Source organism: Condylura cristata, unplaced genomic scaffold (genome assembly GCF_000260355.1).
Source record: "Condylura cristata isolate star-nosed mole 26May11 unplaced genomic scaffold, ConCri1.0 scaffold00006, whole genome shotgun sequence".
In the NCBI taxonomy this organism is placed as follows: Eukaryota; Metazoa; Chordata; class Mammalia; order Eulipotyphla; family Talpidae; genus Condylura; species Condylura cristata.
The window spans coordinates 26,832,195-26,837,706 of NW_004567107.1; positions in this window are offsets into that span (position 1 = coordinate 26,832,195).

Here is a 5,512-nt window from a genome sequence, read left to right on the forward strand (position 1 = left end):
TTAGTTTTTCCCTGTGTTAATACTAGTAGCAAAAAGCTTCTCTCCTCAGGGAGGCAAGACACTGCCACGGCTTCATCCACCTAGCTCTTCTTGCTCACTTCAGGAGAAATATGTTTATTTCTTTGACATTTCACACAAACATCCTGGAAGCTTAGTTTGGCTCTAATGATCTTGATTTGATTTTTGTGCTGAACAAGTCAAGTTCCTTATGATTAGCTTAGGTCTGAGCCATCTATCCAACTCTGGAACTACGGGCAAGGTCAACATCACATAAGTCACAAGTCTTTAGCAGTAAAGATTAATTCAGTCACAAGGACAGACTTTACATCCAGGTGTTAACTTTTCTTACATCACAAAGTGTCTGGGGGCACATAGCTACTGGTGTCCATGCAGTGGTTCAGTGATTAAGAGCTAGCAGAGCTATGATGCTCTCGGTCATTGCACCATTTTCACAAGAGGAATGCCCCCTTATTCTAGTCATCATTTCTGTCTCTGTTGTGAATGCACATTGCCACTGCTTGCTCCATGGTGGTGCCTGCAAGTGGGGCAAGCAAAGGAAAAGATAGTGGAGATGGAGTTAGGATATTCAACCCATAGTTTGCCACATTCACTTTACATGAACTTCATGACTGAAAGTAAGTGATGTCCCCGTCAAAATTGGTTATAGATGCTGGATGGCAAACCTGAAAAATTACCACTCTATCAATATCCTTTAATCTGCAAACCTTTTTTTCCTGCTGAAATCTCAGAAGACACCCTAGTGACCTCTTTCTAATAATTCACCAACTCTGTAAATATTTAAGTAATTTTCTGGGCCCTCCCTGGTGGCGCAGTGGGTTAAAGCACAGCTCTAGGAGGTTAAAGCCACTTCAGTGTGAGTTTGATCATCGCCCTCCCTGAAGGTGACCCACATGGCACGGCAGACCTCCCCTGACCCACCTGCTGCTCCCTCAGCAGTGTACTTCGGCAGTCGGCCTGTTCTGCTCCCCACTCTGTCTCTGGTGAAGCCTCTCGCCGCCCCTGCACCTCTGGCCTATACCCCAGTCCTGTATGAATAAATAAATCTTAAAAAAAAAAAGAAATTTAAGTAATTTTCTAATGGGATCTTTTGCATTTGATCTTCTTGATTATCCCTTCCTTTCTGCAACTCATTACCTCTTCATTAAAATTTTGTTTCCATTGCTTCTGTGATATGAACTCTTTTGGTCACCTTTGAGCCTCTCTGATTTTATGATGTGCTTTTGCTTTTGAGAAGCCCTTTTTCCTTTTCTTATTACACACCCATGGACTTAACTTCAGTCGAATACTTTCATTATTTCTGTTCCCTTCTCTCTGTGATATTTCTTAATTTGAGTGCTCAACTCAGGTATTTCCATTCTTATTTCTATAATAAGGAAATTTAAGGCTGTTAATCTTCTTGTGAGTAGAGCTTTGGCCCATCTCCACAAACTTTGTTATGTAGTGCTTTCCCTTTGGTAAATATCTAAATAGATTTTGCTTTCCTTGAATTTATTTAGTAATATGAATAATGCATATTCTGCTTTCTTTTTGTTTGCACTTGCCTGTTGTCTTTTCCTAAAGGTTATGTTTAATGTTTCTGCTCATTCATATGTTGCACACACGACTTAAATCCACACACTTGACTTACATCTAGTACACATATGGGCCTTCTCGATTCACCATGTTTGTTAGTTTAAATGCCAATGGATGCACTTCCAGGGATTTCTGAAATTGTGGCCCACTACTAAAAGCACTTTGGATGTCCTTGATATATTTCATAGAAGAGACTTCTGGGGCCTAAATTAGGTAAGATTCTCTGGTTGCACAACAGAAACCAAGGTTGGCCAAATTAAGAAAAAATTATATTGGTTAGCTTATAGGAAAAAAAAAGGAAAGGAAAAACCAATCCTTCATCTTTCACAGGGGAACATTCAAATTCTTTTTTTTTTTTTAAGATTCATTTATTTATGAAGATAGAACTGAGGTACAGGCCAGAGGTACAGGGGCAGTGAGAGGATTCACCAGAGGCAGAGAGGAGAGTAGAACAGGCCAACTGATGAAGTACACTGCTGAGGGAGCAGCAGGCGGGTCAGGAGCAGTCTGCCAAGCCATGTAGATCACCTCAAGGGTGGGGACGAACTCATGCTGAAGTGGCTTTAGTTTCTTAGTGCTGTGCTTTAACCTGCTGTGCCACCAGGGAGGGCCCTCAAATTCTTCTAAGCATGGTGTAGGCTGTTCTTGGTTCCTTTCCCTGAGCCAGGCACTGTTCTAGGCACAGGAAATCACTGGGCAACAGGATGAACATGACCTCTGCTTTTAAGACATTTAAGTTTAGTTCTGGACCCAGGACTATAACTCAACAACCTCTTTTTCTACCACTTCCCAACATATACCCTCAATAATACAGCCATGCATTTCCTTGGATATCAGATTCTTTAATATTTTCATAATTTTTAAAATTATGCTATTCTTTTTGCCTTCTTCTTTGGTAATCTACTATCTTCAACAAGCAAACAAAATGTCATCACTATTAGGAGGCCAATCAATGACTTCCACCTTTTCCCTACATGGCTCCACACATTTGCGATATAGACAAAAGAATCGACTAGTTGAGATTAAAATGTCATTTTTATCAACAGTAAGTCCTAGTTTGGGGAACCTGGCTTCTGTTTGAGGCCAACTAACTTATTTTAGGCATTAGGCAGTATTAGGCAGACTATTTGGGTTATACAAGTAAATTTTAACTCTTCATGAAGGAGGTAATCTCTATCCAGAGAAACTTACGGATAAAAAAATGAAGTACATGAGGGCCCTTCCTGATAGCGCAATGGGTTAAATAGTACAGCACTACGAAGCTATCGCAGCCACTGTAGCATGAGTTCGATACCCAGCCAGCGAGCTGACCCACATTGTGTGGCAGATCTCTCCTGTCTCGCCACTACTCCGTTCATCAGTGTGTTTCAGTACATCTGTCTACTCTGCTCCCCACTCTGCCTCTGGTGAATACTCTCACTCCCCCGTACCTCTGTCCTGTACCCCAATCCTGTATGCATAAATAAATGAATCTTTTTTAAAAAGATAAAGTACAAGGGACAGGAAAATAGGAAATATCAGACTGATGGGGCCAATAGTCTACCTAATTTGGGGTGTAGGATTAGCTGACTGGAAGACTGAATTTCTGGTCAAGCCGAACACTTAGCTAAGCTTTCCTAAGGCAGGAAGGTTGTCTACGTTTCACTTTGTTCATGTGGCACCTCTGAGGAGGCGCAGTTCTATCCTGGCTCTAGATATGTATTTCACAACCTGAAACTTCTGCAACTTTTTGCTGAGCTCATTGTAAATGTTGGGGAATGATGAGAGAAGAGAGGCAAAGTAATAAGAGAAAGTGGCATTGTCAGGATTTCACCAATTTACATCCATTTGTTCCCTCATCTCTGTATTCCTTATATCCTTTATACAGGCCTTTATTATGGGTCTCATTAAGCCATCCCAGTCTAAATTATATGAATTCTTCCCTGACATACTTGACAGTGAATGATGGATTTCTGCAGTTTCTTGGGAATTAGCCTGCAAATATAAATAATTGAGATTTATAAAGAGAACTCTAAATGTATTTACAAATATGTTAAGACTTAACAAATAATACAAAAATACTTCTACCTGCTCTCTTTCTCCTCTAGTGAGGAAAATAACAGAAATTGGGAACAGGCTAGAGTGCCTTTCAGGAGAAAGAGTGGAGAAAGAGGAGGAAGGGAGATATCGGTAGAAGTTGGTAGAAGAAGAGGTGGCCAAATGACCTGTCACCCTGAAGAGTGACTAGGGAGAGTTTAGTAACGAGGATTTTCATGAAATTGTATTTTGTGATAAAAATCCCCTCTTGTTTTCAAGGACATTCTGTAAAGATTTAAACTGCTTTCAGTGCTTTTATAGAGTCCTATTAGTGTTTGTCTTGGATGCATCATTGACCTAATTTTATCTTCAAAATGATAAGATACATTTCAGTTAAGTAATAACAAGTTTACTACTATTACTAATAGCAATTACTCTTTATTGAGTGCCTATCATATGCCAGGTCCAGACACTTTCATAATCTCATTAATTGCACTTAAACTTTTTTCTAATTGACTGCAAATAATTCTGTAAGATTGTTGATTCACAGATGATTACAGTTACAATCTATTTCTGGAGTCATATGCTCATTTGTCTACAGGGATTAGGCTGTAGTTAAGGGCTGTGTTTAACAATTTAAAACTGATAGTGACCTTGAGGGTTAGGTGACATATGAGAGGAAAAGATGCTGCTCAGTTGGATAGTCCATGTCCTAAGGAGGCAGCTGCTGCCCAGATCCAGTCAATTGTTGTCCGGAGTAAACATGGCCTCACTGTTACTGATCTTGTATAACTAGATTTTTCCCATAGAAGTCAGAAATGACTTTTCATATACAGTATTGTTAATTATTAAATTTTGTCTTCTTTTAAAAAACTGTAATCTTGAGGGTAATGAGCTCATGGTCTCTATTAAAAAGGGCCATGGAAGAAAAGATAAAATTAGCATCATTTGCTCAGAAAAGCTTAGACAACTTGACTCTTGAGGGGGGGAAAAAAAGAGGCCAGAATAAGGAATAATAACCTGGCTTATTGCAAGGTTTTTGTGGAAACTTGTTTGTTTTTTTTTTTTTAATTATCCAGTTTGCATATTTTTAAGACTATGGTTCTGTAACTCAACTGCTAGATTTCCCAAAAAGGAAATTGGGTACAGGATGGGGATGACACCATGAAATCATAAAGAAATGTTCTCAGGGAGAACAGTGAAAAAGAAAGGAAAGTGCTCAAGTTTAAAAGATAAATAGAACTCTGGTGAAGTGAGGCAACTATATCTATTGTGGGTTTTCCTACAGTGATTTCTGGGACTGGTTCTTACTTGGGGGTCCAGAGGTGAAACTCATTTCTTACAGTCCTCTGACCTGCATGATATAATCTTGTTGAGCACCGTATTCTAAAGCCAGATGTAGAGGGTAAGATGGATGAAGGGAACAGTGAGTGGGAGAGAGAGAGAGGGTCATTTAGATCCTCAGACTCAATGTCAAAGCAGAGAGGAAATTTAGCATTCCAGTTGTTTTTAAAGTCCTTTATTTCTTTACATTACAAAATTAAGATAATACATGTGATCACGGATTGCTAAAAATAGAAAGTAGACATTCATTTTCCTGCCTTCATTTACAGATGGAGAAACAAACTCATAGAGGGACGTGACTATGCAATGTTATCTCTGGTTAGTGGGTGAGGAAGTCTTCATGGGGACAGGTGCTGGGATCGAGTGGGATTGTTCCCCAGAGAAAGGAAAGAGGCTGGAATATTGATTATCTTGTTTTGTTTTGTTTTGCTTTTTCTCTGAGAGGAAAAACAAAAAGATTAGGGGTGCTTTTTAAAAAATTAGTTGAGTGTTTATTATGGTAATGCACTGAAAGCTTCCTCCCCCCAAATCAACAAATGTTTATTAAATATCTGCACAG